The sequence below is a fragment of the Cervus canadensis genome, chromosome X (assembly GCF_019320065.1).
Source record: "Cervus canadensis isolate Bull #8, Minnesota chromosome X, ASM1932006v1, whole genome shotgun sequence".
Taxonomy (NCBI): domain Eukaryota; kingdom Metazoa; phylum Chordata; class Mammalia; order Artiodactyla; family Cervidae; genus Cervus; species Cervus canadensis.
Genome location: NC_057419.1, coordinates 45,712,676 through 45,737,172, shown reverse-complemented (window position 1 = coordinate 45,737,172; position 24,497 = coordinate 45,712,676). Strand labels below are relative to the sequence as shown.

General features: G+C 41.8%; 1 protein-coding gene across 5 annotated transcripts in view; it reads left to right on the top strand.

Moving 5' to 3' along the window:
* The first annotated feature begins 268 nt into the window (after positions 1-268).
* The window catches only part of USP9X (ubiquitin specific peptidase 9 X-linked), a 115,019-nt gene continuing 90,790 nt past the window's right edge, over positions 269-24,497 (top strand). For 2 of the 5 annotated variants that reach the window (XM_043460167.1, XM_043460166.1), the window contains exon 1: positions 766-1,416. The gene's annotated coding sequence lies outside the window, so the exon portion shown is untranslated. Of the gene's footprint in view, positions 400-763; positions 1,417-24,497 lie in introns of those variants that run through there. The other 3 variants (XM_043460164.1, XM_043460163.1, XM_043460165.1) reach the window with 3 other exon arrangements.

The following is a 24,497-nucleotide window of genomic DNA, read 5'->3' as shown; positions in this document are numbered from 1 at the left end:
CCCCCCCCCCCCCCCAACCACTGCGAGCGCGACGGCCCAGCGCGCGGTCTCGGAATCCGCCGCCCCTCCCCCCACAATCCCGGAAAAGGGGGGGAGTGGTGACGTCATCATCCGGGCACTCGGCGGCGGGGCCTCGGTTCACAATGGAACAAAAACAAGCGGCCCGAGTCAAACTGTGAGCGACGCGACTGTGGCGTGCGCGGTTAACTCTGTCCTGTCCACGCACCCTGCCAATCCTGACATCCCAGTTCCTTCTCCGGCGTGCCAGAGCCTTTCGGGTCTCCCCGTCCCCGCTTCTGCCCATCCTGCCACTTCTGCCCTCACACCGCCCCGGAGGCGAGGGGCATGGAACAGTTCCTGGCCGTAGTACAACCCTGGAGGGCCCGACCGAAATAAACGGTACTGTTTGAGAAATCTTGACCGCATTTTCCTCCCTTCCCCCAGCCCGGCTCCTCGAATTCCGAGGGTCTTTCGCCTGGCCCGGCTTTTCCCGAGGCGGGAGCCATTCTTCCCCGACGGAAGACCGCCCCGGCTGGACGGGGGAGAAAAGGGAGAGAAGGAGCCGCTGAGCGAGAAGGGGGGTGGGGTGAAGGAGGAGGAGGGCTCAGGGGCTGGCCCCGTGAGGGGCGGGGCTTGGCGAGGGCGGGGAACCTCGGGTCTGGGCGGGGCTGGGGCTTGTAGGAGTCTGCGCCGTCGCGCTGCTGCCTCCGCCGCCGCCACTGCTGCTGCCACCGCTACCGCCGCCGCCACTGGCCGAGCGGTTTTTTTTTTTTTTTTTTTTTTGGTTTGCCGGATCCGCCATATTGAAGAGGACGGGCATCCGCGGCTGCGGAAGCTAGTCTCCGCCGCCGCCGGAGCCGCAACCTCCCTGCACCCGGCCCGTCCGGGCCTCTGCCGCGCGGAGCCCCTCCCCGTATCGCTCAGCTCACAGGCCTCGCGGGAGGCGGCTTCTTCTGCGCCCGGTGCTTCGCTGGGCGCCGGGTGCTAGGAGCAAGCCGCAGCAGAGTGAGCAGGCCCGGAGCGGGGACAGAGGCGGCGACCAGTAGAAGGTGAAGCCGCCACTGCGGGAGGAGGAGCAGGAGGAGGTGACGCAGGAGAAACGCACCGCCCGGAGCCCGTCTGCGCTCAGAAAGAGCCTCAGCCCGAGGCGAGAAGGGGGAAGAGGCCCGCCGCCGGCTGAGGAGGGAGGGGGAGGAGGAGGCGGCCGCGGCCACCTCTGCTGCAAGGCGGGCGCGGCGAGCAGCGAATTCCGGTGCCCCTGTGCAGCTCCCCGGTCCCTACGCCTACGGTCCTTCGACACACTTTGTCGCCCGTCACCGTTGGGCCTGGGATGCACCCAGGGTCGGCCTTGTCCCGGGACTGAGCCTTGATTGTCGCCTCCGCGTGTCTTGCTTCTTAAGACGCCTGTGTCGTGCGGTGAGTAGCCAGCAGCGCCGGGACGACGCGCTTTTCCGGGGCCAACAGCTGGATCGAGGGGAGGGGAGGGGAGGAGGGCTAGGGGGTGTGCGTGTGCGCGGTTTTTCTCGCCGCGACCGCAGGCCGGGCCGGGGGCGTCCCGGTCCCGGTCCCGGTCCTGGGCCTCGGGCGGGGCGGGAGCGCGCGGCGCTGGTCGGGGCGCGGGTCCCCGTTCCACTCCGAGCCGGCGTCCCGGGAGCGTGTCTGTGTGTTTTGGACTGTAAGGGAAAATGGCTGACGGCTCTGTCCCTCCCCCCTCCTCCCCTTCCCGTCCTGTCTGGGGCCGAGTCGGAGGAGGGAGTCTCCGGGCGCGGCGTGCAGCCCCCGCATCCGCAGCCCACGGCCAGGTCGGCGCCGGGGGCTCCTCGCCCCCAGGCCTCGGGGCTTGCAGCCCGGCGCTCGGCGGGCTCGCAATCGCTCTTTCCCGGTCTCGTTCCACTTGACACCAAACGCCATTACTGAGGTGGAGTGATTTGGAGCCGTAGAGCTAGGCCTCGGCTACGCCTGGCTATCGGGCCCGCCGACTTGTCCACCTCCCCCCCACCCTCCCGTGATAACCCGCAGCTTCTCCTGGGCCCTGGGGTCTGGGAGCCGGAGCCGGGTTATCGGCCTCCTCCACCTCCCTCATTTACGGAGGGCTAAAGCTGCGGAAGATGTTTTGATGCAGAAATCGCTTCCCAGCGAGCTTGGACCCACCACCTTTATATTTTTAACTGTTTCTGCAAGAAAAAAAAAAGTACTAGCATGTGCGAGTTGGTTAATGATAAAACCTTCGGATTCTTGTGACGTGAGGCTTCGGATTTGAGAAATGGTATATTTTTCATTCATTGTGAAATATTCAAGAGTTAGGGAGCAGGTGTATACGTGTTTTGCAGTATTTGTATGGATTTCTGGGGCGACTGGAACTTACCCGGGGATTTTTAAACTCTTCAACAGAATCTGCTTAAATTAAGCTTGTTATTATTTGGAAGTTCCATAGCTAAAATGTTAATTGGGTTTTCCGTCGTGCAGTTTACAGGTGTGTGTAATTTCTTCAGATTATCTTTGAATGTAACTGAGCGGGTTCATGGTTAAATAGTCACGCTTCATTTCGAGGCGAGGGAAAAGACTTTTGCAGCTTTCTCTGACCTGGAAACCCTCGAGTCCCCCTGAATCTGCCTAACATTGGTAAACCTTAACTTTTGAGGAAGAATTTGGGAGTCTTTGATTAAAGAAACTTTTTAGCAGGTACTTAACCTCTTTTGGAGCGCATTATCCATTCTTAGTGATTATATGGTAAGGACTCCTTAACCGTGACTCGCTGGGCTTTGTTAATCCGTACACTTGAACTTAAAAATAGAGACTACAAACTCTTCTTTAGATCTTACTGGTGTACTGATTCGGTGGGCTGCCATTTTGGTTTTACCAAATGCCTTCATAGTTCTGAAAGATTTACGCATTAAATGTACAAAGATGTCAACATTCTCAATTTGATAACCCATGTGCTTTGTCATACTTGTACAGCGCTTGGATTAGAGTGAAAAACATTTGGAATTGATACACCAAGGGCGAACTCAAAATGTTTATGATAGCTTATTATGTTTTGTTTTCTCATTTAAAAATGATCCTTTTGAACTATACATGCTTTTTTCCCTCTACCCTGTTCCCTATATTTTTTGCAAGAACACAATTTGTAATTCTTAACCTGTTATGTTAATGTTCTCTTGCCGTTTCTTTTGTTTGCTGACCTTGGTAGTTTCTGAGAGAGAAAATTTCTGGAGGGATTAAATAGCAGCAAAAACCATACAAGAATCTATGAATCTAGAATCTGAGAATCTAAATTCCTAAGAAAGTAACTTTGAAGGGCAAGTGTTGCCTTTCATCAAATTTCTGGAATCCCTTGGTGTTACGTAGTTTTCTTGTTTTATCGATGAAAATGTTTATCGATGAAAATGCTTCAGGAGGATTTACTTTAGATCTTTTTTTTTACCCAGGCTTTTGAAATAAATTTTCTGATATCTCAAGAAAACGAGATATTTTATGCATGCCTCCTTAAAGATAATTCTTCTGATATGATATTAATAATGCTGCTTCGTTTTTGAAAATGGATTTTTCTCATGAATTTGCTAGTCCTCAAGTTCTTGATTAGTTGGGCACAGCAAGCATTCTTTTAGCTCATTGTTTCGTAAGCTTATTGTTTGTTTCATAACAATTTTTGTACTTTCAGAATTTTTATATTGCAACCAAACTTTTATTTAAATCAGGTTAAAGAAAGTTGTTTTAAAGGATTAGTTCTCTTATAAATGTTTTGGACAATTAACAGGGGTAGGGGAATTTTATTCTGTGGTTGTGGAGCTAGTTGGTTTTTTTTTTTTTTTTTTTTTAAATTTTAAACAGTGTAATGCTTTTATTTAGCCTGCATTATATTTTTCTTAGTGGTGGTATGTTTTCTGAATCTTGAGATATTTTCCCCCAGAATTTGGAAAATGGGGTTTTAGTTTCTATGTAGTTCTTTGAGGAGCTGTATCTTCGAAAGGTATTGTATTTATTGCTAAATTCTCTTCTAATTTTAACATGGAGTCTAACAATGTTTAGAAAAGGTTTAATGCGTTGGACCTCAACCCTGACTGTACATTAGAATCACTTAGGGAAGTTTTTTGTTTTTAAAAACAAAACAAAAACTAATGCCTGGGTCCTGCTCCCAAAGACTTATTAATTGGTCTGATATGGGCCCTGGGCAGAAGTGTCTTTTAAAAGGATTGTGGGTGATTGTCACGCTGTCAGGGTTGAAAAACCACTGTTATTGCTGGTAGCATGTTCTTACTGAACTTTCTAGTGGATAAATAAGATAGTTTTTTCTTCCTTAACTGTTTTCCATTATCACAACAGTTGTCATTTGTTGAATTATGTGCCAGGACTGTGTTAAACACTCCATTTGACACCATATGTGGATATTAAATATTATTTCCATTAAACAAAGGGCTAAGGTCTGTTAGGTTCAAGTAGTGGTGCTTCGACTACTCTGCCTTGTTAATAAAATGATGCCAATTATTTTTTTTTAATGGGACTTTTGTTTCCTGTACCAGAGAGGCTTTAGATTAAAATTTTAATAAAAATACAATGGTCCGCAATTTCAGAAATATCTTGATTGACTAAGGGAAATGCTAAAACTCTGCTGCAAATAGGTTCTTCCTTCCCCTTCCATATGTTTCCCAACACGTTCAGGTTGATCGTTTAGTTGGTGGATCTGTTTATGACTAAAATAACGTAAGGCAACTTAAGATTTCTAAAAGATGCAACATCAGACATTTCTTTCCCAGCAATTTATTTAAATCATCCCATAAGTGAACATTTAGTATCATGTGAATTTCTGTTACCTCAATTTGAGAACTCTTGAGTTTTACTTAGCTTAGTTTAAAATCGGTGTAATTTTCACAAAAAGGTTTTCAAAATGAAGGGTTTTATTTTGCTGTTTTTTTTTTTGCAGTATTGGTTGATAATTTTATGGGATGAATGAAATAGCAATAACACCTTTATTTGGTATTTCTCTTAATTCCCTTGGTCCATTGTGCTAAATTCTATATGAGAAGGCTGCTAATACAGAGTCTGTGAGCATCCTTAAGGTGTCACACGATTTGTCACAGATCTGTCACTTTAATGATCACTGGCTTCCTATTTTCTATGCTGTAGGGTCCATCATGAGGGAAAAAAATATCACGAAAGGTCTGATATTGGAGTTTGAATTTATCGTTGTTATTACTCTTGCATATAAAGTAATGATCAATGTAATATGCTTTTAAGGAATATGGTGTGAAAAGGCATACTGTTAAGATGAGATACGTTACATAAATTTTTTTCTTCAAATGTGCCCATGCTAGTCTTTTGGGCCCCAGCACACGCACTCTCTCTCTACATGCATTTCATAGCTGGTGGGTTTCCAGTTCTACAGTCACTGTCTAACAATTCTCTAGTTGAGCTGTGTATCAGAATCACCTGTGCAGCTTTTTCAAAATGTATTTGCTTGGGTCTTACTCTCTGGAGATTATAATTGAGTAGATTTGAGGTAGCAACTGGCATTTAAAGACTAAGAATATGATTCTGATGAGCAGCTAGGTTGTTTTTTGGCAATGTATTTTAGAAAAAGGGAAAATGAGATTCTGAGTTAACACATTTTTATTTTTTATCTCTTACTGAGCATCTCCTTAGAGTTAAGAGTTTCAACTTTAATACTAACATTATTAATACCTGTTAAGGCATTAGTTTTCTTTTCATCAAATATTTATTTGGCATCTACCACGTGCCAGGCACTGTTCTAGAGATTACTGTTTGGAAGCTTTTGTTATATGAAATGAGGGCCATTGGACTAGCTGGTCTCTAAAAGAGTCCTTCCTAGCTCTAATTTTGTTATTCCTTATTGTGCTTCATAGAAGGGGCCTTAGTTAAGTTGTTGTAAGAAATCCGCTGGGGCTTCTCTGGTGGCTCAGCAGTAAAGAATTCGCCTGCAATGCAGGAGACATGAGTTTGATCCCTGGGTCAGGAAGATCCCCTGGAGGAGGGCATGGTAAGCCACTCCATATTCTTGCCTGGGAAGTCCCGTGAACAGAGGAGCCTGGCGGGCTACAGTCCATGGGGTCACATAGAGTCAGACACGACTGAAGTGACTGAGCACGCACGCATGCAAGAAATATGCTTAGTTATGGTTCAAGCCAGTGGAACTTGCCTTTTACCGTTTATTCTTTTTAAGTAAATTAAATAGAATTTCCCTATGAATGCCAGCCTTCTCCGGTGAGCCCAAATGTCAAGTACAGCGGACATGTATTCTTTCAGTATTGGTTTTAGAAATAGCCGTATTTAGGATGCTTTTAATTTTGGGCCAGTAACTACTACATACTCTGGTGTCAACTGTTATTTTACCATTGATGTTCTGTCAGTTATCTCTGCACTGCTTGTATTTTTTTGTCTTATTTTGTTCAGATGCTTTGATTAATTTTATTAGTTCAGATTCTTTCTGGGTTGGTGGCATCTATCTGATCAGATTCAAGATCCTAAGTCGTTGACATATGCCTGGCACGTAGACTTTCAATAATTATTTGTTGGACATTTAGTTCATTTTCTTAGTATGATTCCTCTATTTCTTTGTGTGCGCGTTTCCCCCCACCCCGCCCCCCCATTCTCTTTATTACTTGGAGTCACTTAACTTGACCAAATAATCCTTTTATGATGAGCAGTCCTGGAAGGATCTAGTCAAACTCCTTGTTTTTCAGGTGTGGAACATGGCTCAACAAACTAAGTAACTTCACTAAGATAGTGTGCATAGACTAGCTTCTGTGTGAAGCTATTTCCATATCTAACAAGCCATGTTAACTACTGAATTCTTTGGATTCCATAACCTTTGTAGTCATTCAAAATTCACACTTAAAATCTCTTCTTAATAATGGATAAATAAGGTCAGAGATTCTGTCCTTCACCTTTGTGTATTACAGAACACATAGAATGACATTGTTTACCGGGACTTCCCTGGTGGTCCTGTGGTTAAAACTCTGTGCCTCCACTGCAGGGGGCATGGGTTCCATCCCTGTTGGGGAACTATAAGATCCCACATGGCCCACCGTGTGGCCAAGAACAAACCAAGCCTCCAAAACAAAAAGAAACCTCCCCCCAAGATTGTAAACAATAACTTTGACTGCCTGAATGGCAAAATTTGGGGGAATGTTTGACTCCTGATGTCTAGAATGGCCTATACAAAATTGATGTATCATATTATGGCCCCTTTCTATTTATCTTTTCTGTAACTGATCAATCATGTACGCTTTGAACACTTCAGACTAATTGGCCAACCATTACCGAAGAATTGTTTTCCTTGGGACGGCTTTGGGCTGGTTGTCTTGGATCCGATCCTCTGCTACAGAGCCTATGAAGTGGGAAGAGAAGAAAATTTAGAAAGAAAAGGAGTAGGAGAAACCTCTTTTTCCTGTCAATTTATTAATGTCCATTTCCTTCATACTGACTTTGGTGATTATTAAGAGTTGTAAGTTTAGGTGGTTGGTTTCCTCTCTGTGTTCTGGTCTTTTCTTTCAGCTGGCTACTTAGAACTTCTAAGTAAGTCTACCCTGTTTAACTTGGATAAGGAAATTATGTGGTATTAGACCCATGTTCTGCCTGCTGCTGCTAAGTCTCTTCAGTCGTGTCGGACTGTGCAGCCCACCAGGCTCCCCCGTCCCTGGGATTCTCCAGGTAAGAACACTGGAGTGGGTTGCCATTTCCTTCTCCGCATGTTCTGCCTAGGTAGTGTAGAAAGATTTGGCCTCTCCGTGATAACACTGCCTGAGTTGTTTCTTGTAAAGGGCCAGATTGTAAATATTATAGACTTCAGTTTTTGCATTCTAAGAGGCAAAATCAAAGCTATTAGGTAAATTTTTTGTTGATAAAATTTAAACTTTAATGATAATTGAGTACAATTAATTGTAATTTTGGTCTAATGAGAGGCATAGAATGGGGGGAAGACTAACAATACAGTATTTTGCCTATTGGGAGTTTAAAGTTCATATGCTCTGCCATCAGGTTGACCCTGTGTGAAATCCATTCTCAAGTTTGTGGGCTGTACAAAAACAGGAGGCTAGGTTTCATCTGTGATTGTAGTTTGGCAGCCCTGGTATGGAGCATTGGTTCTCAAACCTGGAGGGCTTGTTAAAACAGATTGCTGGGTCCTGCCTCCAGAGTTTGATTTAGTAAGTATGGAATGGGGCCCGAGAACATGCATTTCTAACAACTCCCAAGCATGGAACTACTCTTGGAGAATTACTGGTTTAGAGATGAAATCCAGCATATCCTAATTCTCTTCAGGTTAATCGCTTTGTCTAATTTTTTTGAATATTTTTTGTTTTGTTTTGCTTTGTACTTTAAATTCAGTGATTACACGTTAAATGCCTGTTGTGTAGTGTTATACCAGGTAACAGATACACAAGGTGAACAAAACAGAGTTGTCCCCATTATACATACTGGTTGGAGGGAGTTTAAAAATTAATTTTCACAAACCCTTTAGAACTGGAGTCTGGGGGCAAAGAGCACCATTTTAAAAGCAGTGCAGTGGTGTTTGATACTCATGTTAAAGGAAAGCTAAATTGGAAAGGTTCATTATCAAAATATTCATTAATTTGATTTCTGAGGGGATAATATTCTGTTTAAATGAATTTTTCAAAACCCCAAAACTTGCTTTTAAATACTTAAAACCAATTTATTATTTGATGGAAAGCTTTCTAAAGATGTTATGTGCTTTTTTAAAAATTACCTGATTATGAAATTACTGTTTTCTATTCTGTTTAAAAGTTTGGGTAGCATAAGAGAAGGAAAGCAAGGAGCAAAACACACAGACTCCACCCCCTGATAATGCCGTCATGTAGAAGCAACCTTGCTATTAGCTGTGTGTTAAAGGTTCTCGTCACATGATCAGTTTATTAAGTCGTGTTTGCTCCTGTCCTGCCTCCACTTCTGCCTCAGGACTTCAGAGTGTGCTGTTCGTTCATCCTAGAAGACGCTGTTTTGGGTCCCTCCTCACTCTGTTGCTCCTTTTTAAGATGCTGCTTTGGTAAATATTGCTCAAAAATCATGAAATTGATTTTAATATGATTTTCCAACTTTCCTGCTGTTTAAAACTTTCTTTTCCCTGCCCTCTGTTCGTTTGTCTCAGGATTCTTGGTACACCTTGTGTGAGTCCCCACTTCGCTTGCCTTTTCTTCAATCCCCCTTTTAGGGGCTTTCTGTTCTTTGCTAGTGGGAGTAACATCGGGAGTATAATTTAACTATTTTTGGCCTGTTTCATTTTAGGTATTTCTTGCTTTTCTTCTTTGGTGGCTATTGAAGTTTAAGGATGGTTCGCATATACACTAAAAAGGTCCCAGACTGTTTTGAATTAAATTTTTTTTTTTCCTTAAGCTATCTCACTTTCTCAATGTTTATTTTCACTTTTGTCAGTCCTGGTTCCAGTCTATTTCCTCCCCCCCCCCGCCCCACCCTTTAAACTGTGCTGTGGACTGGGAAAGGAGGTAAGAGTTAATAGTCTAATTGTGTGTGTGTGTGTGTGTGTGTGTGTGTGTGTGTGTGTGTGTGTGTAGAGTGAATTTCTTCCAAGAACTTTGAGCTCTGCTTCCTGTTTCTGTATTTTTTTCCATTGAAACATGTTAGTCCTCAACGGTGATACATAAGATTTTTGTATACTCAGTACTTTAACACACTATGTATTAACCTCCCTTCTTTTTTTCTTTTTTGGTGGGGGGAGCTGCACTGGGTCTTTGTTGTGGTACATGGACTTTTCCTTAGTGGTACAAGGGCGTCTCTGGTCGTGGTGCATGGGCTTAGTTGCCCCGAATTATGTGAAATCTTAATTACCTGATCAGGGATTGAACCCACATCCCCTGCATTGGAAGGTAGATTCCTAACCACTGGACCACCAGGGAAGTAACCTCCCTTCTTTAAGTCGCGTTCAGACTTCTGTCCATTAGCTGAAATGAAGCAAATGTCTTTTTATTGCATGGTGGTAGCCTGGTGGGCTGCCGTCTATGGGGTCACACAGAGTCGGACATGACTGAAGCGACTTAGCAGCAGCAGCAGTGCCTGTCTGAGAACAGTTCTGTTTCGGCAGTTACGCTATATTTGTACAGTACTGTCTTGTATGTTAATTTGCAAGTTCAATTGTATTTTGCCCCTTCAAAAATGAGTAGGAAAACAAAAGTGCATCAGCTTGGGGCTCAAACCTAATGTCTTTGAGGCAAGGAACTGATTGGGGATATGAATCTTTAACCTTAACTGGATTAGGTTCTGCTCATTGGTTATGTTGGTTGACTTTGTTCAGTGGTGAATGAAATAATTAGAACAAAATAGGAAATTAAGTATGGTAAGTATGTAATAAAGCTTATATGTGAAAGGTGAAGTGTAATTAGGGATTTTATAATACTTTCCTTTACTCTGACAAAGTTGGAAACACCTCTAAAAACATGTCAATCTGTTGTTTGGCTTTGAAAGATTTGACTTCTGTCATATTTTCAGGAATGCATTATGTATGAAAGGAGGGTACTGACTAGACAGCGTTTGCCCGGACTCTTGTGGAAATGACTACAGAAAGTCTCGTTTTCTTATATTTAACCTGTGTATAAACGTTTACCGTGTTCCCTGTACACAGATATCAATCAGTTACCAAAATTCTTTTTGTTGTTGTTGAATGTAATTGACATACAGTATTAGTATCAAGTGTACAATATAGTTATCCAAAATTCTTGAGAGTTTTTAACTTGAAACATGCTGAACTGGGGTGAGAGACACTGTGAGTCTGGGCTGAGGTTTGGAGAAGCCCAATGGAGTCTCTGTCTTATAATGAATGTCATTATCAGAGCTACCTGTCAGCTATCTTGAATTGCTTCTACTGGAAAATCCCATGGACAGAGGAGCTTGGCACGCTGCAGTCCATGGGATTGCACGGGGTCAGACACAACTGAACACACGCACAGTACACCAGGATCACCTTAGTTATCCTCAGTGCACCATGGGAAGAAGAATCATGTCAGTGAAAGGAGACTAATGGAAAGATTCTTTGGCTTCTGTTCATCTGTCGTTGCTGTTTAGTAGCTCAGTCATGACCGACTCCTTTGCAACCCTAGGGACTGTAGCCCGCCAGGCTCCTCTGCCCATGGGCAAGCATACTGGAGTGGGTTACCACTTCCTACTCCAGGGGAGCTTCCCAATCTAGGGATCGGCTCTTGTGTCATTGGCAGGCGGATTCTTTACCACTGCGCCACCTGGGGAGCCTTTTGTTCATCCACACAGCCACAAAAATCAGGTTCTTCAAGTACCTCCATTTCTCTTCCTTCTCTCTTCCCAAATACTGCTCAAAACTCTTACCAGCTTTACCCAAATAGGTCATTTTGATGTAATTGCCATCTACTTTTCAGAGGTTACTTCTTCTCCCACCTAACCAAACTATTCATGGTTGATGTGGATGCTCTAGTCTTTGCAGTTCCCGTGGCTGTACTTTTGGAACTCTATCTCTCCTTTGTGGCTAGCCTGCCACCTAGCTCACAAGCCACCTTAATGAACTATTTTCTGATTCTCTATAGTAGGAAGTAGTATTTATTTTCTCCCTCGTAGCTCAGTCGGTAAAGAATTTGCCTGCAGTGCAGGAGACCTGGGTTCAATCCCTAGATCGGGAAGATCCCCTGGAGAAGAAAGTGGCAACCCACTCCAGTATTTTCGCCTGGAGAATCCTGTGGACCGAGGAGCCTGGCGGGCTACAATCCATGGAGTCACAGAGTCAGACACAACTGAGTGAGTGAGCATGCATGTACGCACGCACGGCTGAAGATAAAAGAGTGGTTTAGGGGGAGTGGAGTAAGGGAAGGAGGTACTTGAGACTTCACTCATATGAGGATGATGCTTTGGCTTCTGTGTCACTGAATGGAGTGCGTGATAAGTCGCTTCAGTCGTGTCTGACTCTGCTACCCTATGGACTGTAGACTGCCAGGCTCATCTGTCCGTGTAATTTTCCAGGCAAGAATACTGGAGTGGGTTGCCATTTCCTCCGCCAGGGGGATCTTCCCAACCCAGGGATTGAACCCATGTCTCTTTATTTCTCCTGCATTGAGAGACAGGTTCTTTACCACTAGCGCCACCTGGAAAGCCTTTAAAAAACAGTACATAGCTAAAAACCTTTATTATCTTCCCTTTAAACTCTTTTTTCCCCCACTCTCTCCACTGAGAGCTTCTTTCTGTTCAGATCTATTGAAAGGTCATCAGGAGAAAGGAATCTGTATTATAGAATGACTTTCTCATTGTGGCTCCACTACTTAAACAGTGGATTCTCAAAGCACATGCCTTTTTATATATATATAACCAACCCTTTCCCTCAACATGTAGGGGACTAGAATCTGACTGGCATCCAGTTAAGTGTTAACTGTAGGCTCTCCATGATTTGTATAGGTGATATTTTACAGCTTTTTAAATAGATTTGATACACAAAATAGATGAATAATGTTATTGTTTAAATAGTTGCAATAACCCCACTGACTCCTATTTTGGAGAGTTTTTTGTTTTAAAAAAATTTTCATATTTGAAATGAAAATGACATAGTCAGTGAAAGTGTACTAGATTTGGAGTCAGAAGGGCTGTTATCGTTGAGTATCCCCCTCTATATGTTAAATCACTTAACTAACCTTCTGAGTCCTCACTACACTTACCTGTAAAACCAAGGTGTTGGATAAGAGATGACTTAAGGAACTTTATTTATTTCTTTTAAGTTAGTGAATTTTATCTGTATCCCTAGAGATGTGGAAAAAACTGCAGTCTTACAGAAGAGACATTTTCAAGTAAAGGAACATCGGAAAAGTTTTTTTTGTTAACAGTTAATAGGCCTAAGCCTATTAGTTAGCATGGGATTGACAAGTAGGGAGAGATAATTTGAATTTTTCCTCACCCTTGTTTTTGGTTGTGTGTGTGTGGAGGGCTTTATTTTATTTAGTATCCTGTGGGTTAATTGTACTTGCCCAACAGCTTACAGTGTGAATTTAGCCAGAGGTATAATTTCTTGGCTAGCAGAGCAGCTTAAAAGTTTGGTTAAGTTTTCATCTGAAGTCTGCTGCTGCTTTTGCTAAGTCGCTTCAGTCGTGTCCGACTCTGTGCGACTCCATAGACGGCAGCCCACCAGGCTCCCCCGTCCCTGGGATTCTCCAGGCAAGAACACTGGAGTGGGTTGCCATTTCCTTCTCCAATGCATGAAAGTGAAAAGTGAAAGTGAAGTCGCTCAGTCGTGTCTGACTCTTCGCGACCCCATGGACTGCAGCCTACCAGGCTCCTCCGTCCATGGGATTTTCCAGGCGAGAGTACTGGAGTGGGGTGCCATTGCCTTCTCCGCATCTGAAGTCTAGATTAAGCTTTAAGAAAGTATGCAGATAAATATAGTAGCAGTGATTTTTGTCTGGCACAGATGGTTTCAGAGAAAATGTTGATAACCTTGGGGTTGGTTTTTTTTTTTTCATCACTTTAAGTGGCAAAAGAAGCTTATCGTTTTTATTGTTTATCAGTAGGCCAGTCATTCTTAAACTTACTGATCTCAGGACCCATTTATAATTATTGAGGACCCCAAGGAGCTTTTGTTTATGTGGAGTTCTGTCCATCGATGCTTACTGTATTAGAAACTAAAACAGAGACACTTAAAAACTTTGTGTGTGTTTGAAAATAAAATTCATTTCATGTTAATGTAAATAATACTTACATGTAAAATAACTTCCAAAACAGAAATTAAAAGTGACATTTTTAAAATGTTTTTGCAAAATTTCATATCTGACTTAATTAAAAAGAAAAAAGATGGAGTCTCTGTCTACTACTTTCTTCAATTTGTACATCATATAGACTCTGGAAGAACTCCACTGTATACTCGAGAGAGAATGACAGTGAAAATGGCAAATAATGTCATATTATTTGTGAAAACAATTTTGATCCGTTAGATCTACTGAAAGGCTCTTAGTGGACCACACTTTGAACACCAGTGCGTTAGACTCCCAAGGGAAGTTTGATATTATCTTTGAGTGGCTTCCCTGCTATATAGGTTTACTTTCTATTTTTTGGCCTTGTGGTGCAGCATCTGGGATCTTCGTTCCCTGACCAGGGATCAAACCCGTGTCCTCTGCATTGGCAGCACAGGGTCTTAACCATTGGACTGCCTGGGAAGTCCAGTATATGTCTTTTGATGGTCTCTTTGGTATACACCCAGAAGTGAAATTGCTGGATTGTAGGGTATATATGTGTTTAACTTTAGTAAATACTGCCAAATCGATTTCTCAAGTATTTGTACTAGTTTAGAATCCTACCATCAGTGTAGTTGATGTTCTTCCTTAGCACTTAGCATTGTTGGTCCTTTTAAGTTTGGCCATTTGGGTGGAGATTTAGAAATATCTAATTGTGGCTTCAGTATCTATTTGCCCGTGTTTAATGATGATAGAACTTTTTTCCATATGCTTATTGGTCTTTTAAACTCTTATTTATTGGTCCATTTAACTCTTTCTTACCTGTAAAATTGAAGCTTGGCCAGTTGATGACTTAAGTCTCTTGCAAGGGCTTCCCTGGTGGCTCAGTGGTCAAGTAGTCTGCCTGCTCATGCAGGAGACATGCGTTCGATCCCTGGTCTGGGAAGATCTTACATGCCACGGGGTAGGTAAGCCCTGTGCACCGCAACTATTGAGCCTGTGCTCTGGAGCCCAGGAGCCAGAAGTCCTGAAGTCCACACCCCCTGGAGCCAATACAAGAGAACCCCCCCCCCCAAAAAAAAAGAGAAACCCCCACAATGAGACTAGAGAAAACCTTCACAGCAGTGAAGATACAGCACAGCCACCCCCCCCACACACACACTGTTTTGCTGCTCAAAATCACTAGTTCACTGAATTCTCTGAAATAAGAGATTCTTTAAGATGAACTAGTAATTGATCTAGTAGTGACAAAGAGGATAAACATTCCTGTGATAATTTAAAACATAATTGTGCATTTTATGGCTTTAGAATATGTCTGGAAATACATTTGCACGTGAGAGATTGAATACTTCCAATTAAAATACGACCTTTAGAAATAAACCGAGACGACAAGAAATAACAAGTGTTGGTGAGGTTTTGGAGAAAAAGGAGTGTGCAGTGTTGGTGGGGTGTACATTGGTGCAGCTGCTGTGGGAAATGGTATGGAGGTTCCTCAAATTACAAACAGGAACTACAATATGATGCATCAATTCTACTTCTGGTATTTTTCCTAAGAAAATGAAAACACTAGCTTGTAAAGATGTATACACCCCCATGTTTATTGCAGCATTATTTCCAATAGCCAAAATATAATTGTGGTATGTTTGTATATACTATTTGGCCATAAAGAAGAATGGAATTTTGTCATTTGTGACGACACAGATGGACTTTGTGGGCAATGTGCTAAGTGAAATAGGTCAGAAAGGCAGAAACCTTATAATTTCTCTTGTATGTGGAATCTTAAACGAATTGAAGTTCACTGATATTGGGAACAGATTAGTGATTACCAGAGGTAGGGAGTAGGATGGGAGAAATGGGTGAAGGACGGGCAAAATGTAAAAACATTAAAAAAAAAGTTTGTTTGTTATCATAAAAGCTATAAACCAGGAAGCTTATTCCATTCTCCGTTTGTTCAGGACTGTCCAGGACTTTTATTCTTAATGCATCCTAATGTCGCTAAGCTTGTGTGCATGCTCATCTGCTTCGATCATGTCCAACTCTTTGTGACCCCACGGGCTGCAGCCCACCAGGCTCCTCTGTCCATGGGTTTTCCCAGGCAACAATACTGGAGTGGGGTTGCCATACCCTTCTCCAGGGGACCTTCTGAACCCAGGGATCGAACCTGCATCTCCTGAGTCTCCTGCATTGTAGGTGGGTTCTTTACCACTGAGCCACCAGAGAAGCCCAGGTTGGCTATTGTTTTTTTGTGTGTGTGAAATTCAGTTATGAAATACATTTTAAAGAATTTGCTTGCTGTCTGTTCCTTTAGTGGGGAGGGAGCTAGACTAGTGAATTCCTGAAGGGCAGAAACTGTGTGTTGTTTATTAGTCTATCTTTTCAGGGTCTGGCACAGAGTTGCTATTCAGTAATGTCACCAAGATAAAACAAGTTATCTTTCTCATAGATATTTTATTTCACCCTGCCTTTATTTAACAAGATTTCACCTATATAAACATACTTTAAGGAATAGGCAGGGGTAGAGATAACTCTTGCATACCCTTAACACTACTGATTTGTTTTAATAAGACTGCATGTTTTACCACCAGTGAACTTTTTGTATAGACCAAATTTTCTTTGTTATAATTTTGCATCTAGGGACTTCCCTGGCGGTCTGGTGGTTAAGACTCTGTGCTTCCACTGCACAGGGCACAGGTTTGATCCCTGGTCAGGGAAACTAAAATCCTGCATGCCGTGGCATGGCCAAAAAATATATCTATATTACATCTGATGACAGAGGGGGAGAACCACGGTTGTGGATGCTGCCCAGTTATGCATGCCATCAGCCTTATTTGGTAGTCGGTGCTGGTCTTTTGTTACTCTGAACTACATTGCCTTAGGTTCCTCTGTCCCTGCACACGTTTATTGGGTTGGCCTGCTACTCATCCTTGGGCTTCCCTGGTGGCTCAGCGGTAAAGAATCTGCCTGCCAGTTTCTGCCAGTACAGAAGATGAGGGTTTGATCCCTGAATTGGGAAGATCCCCTGGAGGAGGAGATGACAACCCACTTCAGTATTCTTGCCTGGAAAATTCCATGGACAAAGAATCCTGGTGGGCTACAGTCCATGGGGTCACAGAGAGTCAAACACGACTGCACACACACACACACATAGCACCTATATATATGCATAAAATTTCTTTATATTCTTACAGCAACTTGAAAAGATAGCTACTATTATCCTCATTTTATATGTAAGGAAACCAAGATACAGATGTGAAGGAACTTGTCCGGTTTGGACACCTAGTAAATAACTGAGGCAGTTTGTCTTCATTCTATATTTTTAGCCACTGCACTGTATAATGTCTGACTAAATGAGTTCCATTAGCATTCCCCTTGTTATTAATTTGGCCTTCTTTTGCCAACAGCACGTAGGCATAAAATGTAGCTAAAGGGCCCTTAGCAAGCAGCCTCTCATTTTAAAGCTGAGGTTCCCTTGCCTTTAGCACTTATGCTTCTTATTTCATTTGTGATCTGTCAAAAATATTGCTAACCTCTGGCCTCTTTTTTAAAGGTCTCAGTATACTAAGCGAGGGAGGTGCCATAATTGGTATTAGAATGTTTTAAACTTTTTAATGTTTCCATGTTCAGTGACTTTATGTAGCTTCCTCTTTTGATTTGAGTATTAGCCTTCATGGTATACTGCAAGAATGTTATTTTGAACCTTTAGGATTAATTGTACACAGTAATGCAAACTTGAAAGGATAGCTTTTTTCTTATCTCTCTCAGTGGAGTCTACATGTATAAAACCATATTATAGAATAATGCAGTGTCCAACTAATGAATACATAAATAAAACGTGTAACATACAATGGAATATTTTTCAGCAGCAAAGAGAAATGATACATGGTAAAACTTGGATGAGCCTGAAAACAGTCGTGGTGAGTGAAAGAAGCCAGTCACAAGACTCCATGTTGTATGGTACCATTTATAAGAAGTATTCAGAACAGGCAAATCTATAAAGACAAAGAGTATCAATTAATTTTGGGCTAGGGGTGAAGCAGGAGGGAATGGGGGTGATTGCCACTAATAGTATGGGGTTTCTTTTTGGGGTGATAAATATTCTAAAACTGATTTTGGTGATAGCTGTACAACTCTAAATAAACTAAATACAGTAGAACTATATCTCAAGACTTATTAAAAATTTATTATATGTAACCTCAGATGTAGTGAAGATAGTCTCATTGACGAGAAGGAATTTCAAATTCTTGGTTTTTCAAATTCTTTACATTTGTGGTTTAGTCTCGTGAAGATTCAGGCGAAAAGAGTCCTTACCTACTGAATGCACATTGAAAATGGTAATTATTGGCAATCTATTGGCCTTGTATAAAATGACTAAATGAAATGAGGTCTCTCTTCAATTTGTTGGATCAACATAGTCATGATGGGATTAGTAACTTTTAAGTGAAAGTGTCACTCCCTCAACTTGTGTCCACTCTGCCAGCCGGCAAGTCTCCTTTGTCTACGCAATTTCCCAGGCAAGAATACTGGAGTAGGTAGCCATTTCCTTCCCCAGGGGATCTTTCTGACTCCGGGATCAAACCTGGGTCTCTAGCATTGCAGGCAAATTCTTTACCATCTGAGCCGCCAGGGAAGCCAAGTGTTAACTAATTTTGATAAAGATTGGTAGGAGTTGTTAATGAATAGCTTTGAGTTGTTTATCGTAACCTGTCTTTTAACAAAGAGTAGACTGATAAGTGGGCATATGTTCTGTGATATTTGATATGGCACCGTGTCTAATATTTTAAGTCAGTGTTGCTCACTTGCTTTTTATGAGTAGATTGATTTGTTTAGGGACTAACATTTATTGAGACCTCGCACTCTTTTTTAAGGATTTAATAAAGGAATATTTAAGGAAAAGTATATCTTTTTTTGAGAAGTGATTTGAGTTTGTGTACAGTATAAATCCCCGTGTTTTGAAGGATTATAATTTAGAAAGTGGTGAATATTATTAACTTTTGTTTCAGTGGGCAGAACTGTAAGCAGTAGGTGTCAGTGACAAGGGAAATAGACCTTAGACTCAATAAAAAAAGAGACCTTGCTGAGAGCAGTGAGCTTTACAGTGTTATAACTGAAAACCTTCAAGGGAAAATGTAAATGTAGAAATTCCTACAATTGGAGCAGTTTCCAAATCTTCGTAGTGTTTAAGCACCTCTCCCTGATGCCCTGCAAGGTTCTAGCCTTAAAACAAGTATCTCTATGGTGCCCTTTTTCTGCTCAATTTAGAAGAAGTATTTTCTTTTTACAACAAGTCTTTTTCATTTTTATGATATTAAATATTAGTGTATGTGTTTTTGGGTACCTGGATGACTGTCTTACGAGTCAAGAACTGCCACACCATTTCAGCACTTAATGTTCGCTTTGTGTTTTGAATGTAATAACGTTCAACTGTACAGTTTGTCAGATGAGAGCAACAGAAGCAGACCTAACACACAAATGATGTGTTGGTGTGAAGGAAAAGTGATGTCACAGCAAATCCTGTATAGAGACCGAGTGATGGAGTAATTTAAGTAGGAAAGCTGTATCTCCCGCGTGGTCCGTGATGGTAGTAAGATAGCCATGCAGCGCTCAAAGGAACCTATGCCCGAACAGTCAGCAACATGCTACCATCTGTCACGTATTATTAATATTAATAGTTTTGTTTGTATTTAGTTTGTAAACTTGTTTTGTAGTAGAGCAGTAAGCATAAGGAGTTGAATTCTAATTTCATTTATGCACATATTTAAGCAGCCTTAAAATAGAAAGTAATTTAGTTTTTTTTTTTTAAATACTGTTAAGGTAGAACCAGATTTGGCAAACTTGAGCCAGCTTAGTATATTATTGATGGAAATCTGATGCTTGGAGTCACATGACTGGAACTGGGGCTCCAATTCCATGTTTACCAGGTTATTTCCCTATTTACTAAGTGAAAAATATATTTATACTTAAAGGGGCAGTTCACTTGTTCATTATTTTACTCAAAAGATAGAAATTACTGAGTGTTACACAGTAAGTAACCTATGTCTGGTTACTGGTTTCCTTAGTTTTCCTCTTGTAACATTTTCTTTAGAGCCAGCACAAATTCTGATAGGAATGCTGTGTTATGAATTGTCTTACAGATGGTAAGATTTGATTTGAGACTTTTCAGAAAAGTAGGGCAAATTTTTGAAATATGGGATTTCTGTGTTAATGTTAACAGAATAATAAAAGCAACCATTTTAACATTGTTGAGGCGGTTCATTTTATTAATTAAGTTCAACCTGCACAGTTATGATATGTATATCAGGAACACAGAATCCTGGTAATTTACAGTTGGGAGAATACTTTTCCTCTGGACTGATCCAGAGATCATATTCATAGGGAGCCCAGGAAAGTTCAGAATTAATTGTCAAGTGTGCATAATAATTGAACTAGCATTTCAAGGGAGAAATAACCAGCGTTTGTTAAAACATTACTATTTGTTGAGTGCTGCCTTTGCGCATGGCACTTCAAAATCATTCTTCCATTAAAGTGTTTCAGGAATCTCTGAAATAGATGAGAAATAGATGCTTGGAGGTTAAATATGATCTGTTCCATGTGTATCTATTATATTGCAATTGCTAAAAAACCATGTTCTGCAAAATCATGCACCACAAAGTAACAGGACTTACGGGGAAAATAGGGTTGAGAGCAAACTGATCGCTCAGAAGCTGTGTAATCTTGTAGTTAGAGCAGCAACAAAAACAAGAAAAATTTCAGTAAAATAAACAGCACAGTTTAAAAGATCCTAAATTCCTGACGAAGTATGGTAAATATAGACTTATTTATTTTTTTAAAGGTAACCCTTCCATATAGGGAATGGGGAGGTTACTGTGTTAGGAACAAGACTGAGATAAAATGAAAATGTACAGACTAGAGGGAACAGCGTATGTACTTCCAGGACAGAGCAGCATATGGCCAGACTGAGCCAAGAAAAATGGAGGGTGATGGCTTTCCAGCCCAGACCTTTATGCCATCCTCAGGCTGCATTATTCAGCTGCCATTACTTGGTACAAAATATTAGCATTTTGAGGGGAAAATTGCTTATGAGCTAACATGATTTTCAGGTGTGTTTACTGGTATTTCCAGTGAGGTAAATCTCAGTACAAAAAAACTACCTTACACTGTGTTTTGCTTAATGATCTTGACAGATGGGTTTTTTTTTGCAAATTGAAGGTTTGTGGCAACCCTGCATCGAGCAAGTCTGTTGGTGCCATTTTTCCAACAGCATTTGCTTACTTTGTGTCTCGGTCACATTTTGATAATTCTCGCAATATTTGAGATTTTTTCATTATTTATTATGGTGTCTGTGATCAGTAATCTTTTTTACTGTTGCAAGAAGATTATGACTTGCTGAAGACTACGGTGATGGTTAGCATTTTTAGTAATAAAGTATTTTAAAATTAAGGCGTGTACATTGTGTTTTTAGACATGATGCTGTTGCCCACTGAGTAGACTACAGTATACTGTAAACACGATTTTTGTGTGTACTGGGAAACCAGAAAGTTCATGTGACTCGCTTTGTGATATTTGTTTTATTGTGGTGGTCTGGAACTGAACCCACAGCATCTCCAAGGTATACCTGTACATGTTTTGTAACAGAACACATCTCCCCCCGCCCCCTCCCAGACTTCATATTTACCAAGTGTTTTTCACTCCCAAACCCTCGGACATGTTCCATCCGCAGTACTTAGTTAACAAAATAGTTGTCTCTGAAGTGTCCCCCCTCCAATGAAATATTATTTGAGAAGAAAGGGAACTAATGCTTAACTGGACACCTCTGACATGTAAAGATAATCATTACCTCATTTAATCATCACAACTGTAGCCTTGTGTCCTCCTCAGGTGAGGAGACCAAGTCCCAAAGAGGTTTGGGAATTTTGCCCAAGATCACATAGTTACGTACCAGAGTAGAAATTTAAGTTCATATATTTCTGGCCAGAGAATTGCTTTTGTATACCACACTGCCTCTGGCACAATAAGTTTGAGATCTTTAACAAAAGTGGTTGACTAACACACTTAATAGAATTGATGAAGTCCTTCTATTTATCCCCTCTATGGTCTTTCCTCCTATAGCGCTGAAATAGGAATAGCACTTGTAGCATAGCAGGGAGATGAGCAAAACTGTTGGCACCAGGGTATCTAGATTTGAAATTTAATTTGCTAGCTTTGTCCCCTATTTGTTATTTCATTTTAGTCAGATTACCTTTATGTGCCTCATTTTTCCATCTGTAAAATGGTAATAATAATGAGTACTTAATTCTTGAGATTGAGTATTAAATGGGTTAATAGGTCAAAACTTTTAAATGATACCTGATGCGTAGTAACTGCTCAGTAGATGTTAACTGTTTGTCACTCCTGCCCCATTGCTTCCCTCATTTCCTTTTTGGTTCATTCTTTTTCTACGCTAATTCCATACTGTTTTCCTAATTTCTCGCTTTCCTCCCCATCTCTTTGTATCATTGATTTGAAATAGTTAAATATAGATTGTACTTACGACTATTAATCTTTCCAATACTCCCTAAGTTTTCATTAATGTTTTGGGTGTATATGTTTGAATACCTGTTGTTTGTAGGGCTGGACAGTCTTAAAAATCAGTGATTATAAGGACTCGTAATGCTTTTATTTCTTAAGGTAAGTGCTGTGCATTAGTCTAACCATTTTGTGTGCCTAAGTTTTTTGTATTTTATATACACATTAACCAAGAAAAAAATGTTAAAGTATATTTCAGTGACAAAATCTTACCTTAGTTTTATTTTATCTTTAAGGAGAATTCAGAATTTTTATTATTTGTATGTGGCAGGATTTTATACCGGGAAAATGAGCTGAGGAGCTAGTAAGTGGTTTGAATGATTATCATGCCAAAATTAATCTATTTAATTTTCACATATTTGTGAATATCCAAAATTCCCTTTGGCTAAATTCTAATTTTATCCCACTGTGTTCAGAGAATAGACTTAACTTTCTGTCCTTAAATATCTTGAGACTGACGACAGTCTAGCATGTATACTCAAGAAGACTATATATTCTGCTGTTGGGTAGAGTGTTCTATAGATGTCTCTATGACTTAGTTGATGTGTAGTTGTTAAAGTCTTTATTTGTTGACCTTTTGCTTAGTTCTATCTATTATTGAAAGTGGGGGGGGTGGGGCGAGGTTGAAGTCTGTTTTTTGGCAGTGTCACTCCACATGTGGGAGCTTAGTTCCCTGACCGGGGATTGAACTCATGCCCTCCATCTTAACCACTGGACTGTCAAGGAAGTCCCAAACATACTTACCAAGTCGTTTGGTTTTTGCTTGCCTTCTTTTCCCCACCCCCAGTGTATGGGGCACACTTTCCTGTTTCTTTGCATATCTTGTAATTTTATTTATTGTGAAAATCGGACCTTTCATATAATGCAGCAAATTTGTATACTGAGTCCCCAGTACCCCCATCCCCAGGGCCTTGTTATTTGCTCACCTATTTGTCTACTGACTGGCTAGACTACTTTAAAGAAGTCTGTTTTCCCTGCATTGTTCAGCCTGCGCTTTTGCTCTTCAGCGGGCGCAGCTTTAGTTACACACCCAGCCATCCTGGGACAACAGTGGTTTTAGCGAGGCTTTGTGATGATCTCCCTCTCAAACTGTCTCCCTCTGTTGGCATCACCTGCAAATGCTAGTCTCCACTAAAAATGGCTGATTGCTGTATTGTTTTAGGTGATATCCTGGGATTTAATTGCCCCACAGCCTTATCCAGCTCGATTTCCCCTACTTTCCAAAGAGGTAATCTTTGAGGTCAGTTTTTTAGGTTTGTTCTGACCTCAGGGAGGCTCTTCTTGGCTGTTTTTTCCCCTTGTTCTTTCTGTTCAAGTTGAGCTTGTTGCCCTCATCAGACGGACAGCCCCTTAATTGCTTATTACCTCAGCCTGCGTTATGTTAAAGTGCAGCCTCGGGCACGAACTTCCTTTTACTCTGTTCCAAGTAAAGTCAGCTTACTTGGAGACAGCTTCAGAGATCCCTTCTGGCCTCCTTCTCCCCTTGAACAAAACCTTTACACCATTGCTTCAGAGTTGGGGTCGAACAGTGGCCCTGCTTCATGGGGTGCTTGCCAGTGACCCCCTGCTTCATGAGCAGTGCTGAGTGGGAGCAGCAGCCTCTAGTTTCTTGGTGTGGAACCTCAGTCATGTGCGTGAGACGGAGTGAGGGGCATTAGGACCGCGTTATTCTCGGCCTGCTGAACCTGGGGTCAAAGCTTCTGCTCTGCAAGTGGGGCCTGGATGGAAGGAAAGAGCCCCCCCCAGACTTCTCAGCTGCTCTTCCCTGCAGTAGGAGCCTCTGCAGCTGAGAGTTGAGGATGCGGAGAAATGCTTGCTGTCTTCCTCCTCTTAAGGGGAGGGTGGGGTGGGCGGGGGGAGGGGTTGACTGGGAGTTTGGGGGCAAGAGCCCTGTGTTCCTCTCTGGACCCACCTGGAATGGAGCTTCTGTCCTGCTGAGCTGGCTCAAAATGCCAGACTCTCTGTTTTTACTGAGTAGATTTTTTTAGTATTCATTTGCTGTATACCCTTAGGATGATTTCTAGAGACTTACAAAAAAGTTTTTTAATGGTTTTTACCAGTTACAGTTGATTCACTGGCGAGAGCGTCCACAGAGCTTTTGATGCCATCATTCCACAAGTCTTTTTGTTTTTGCCACACGGTGCAGCATACAATTTGGAGAAGGCAATGGCACCCCACTCCAGTACCCTTTCCTGGAAAATCCCATGGACGGAGGAGCCTGGTAGGATGCAGTCCATGGAGTCGCTAGGAGTCAGACACTACTGAGTGACTTCA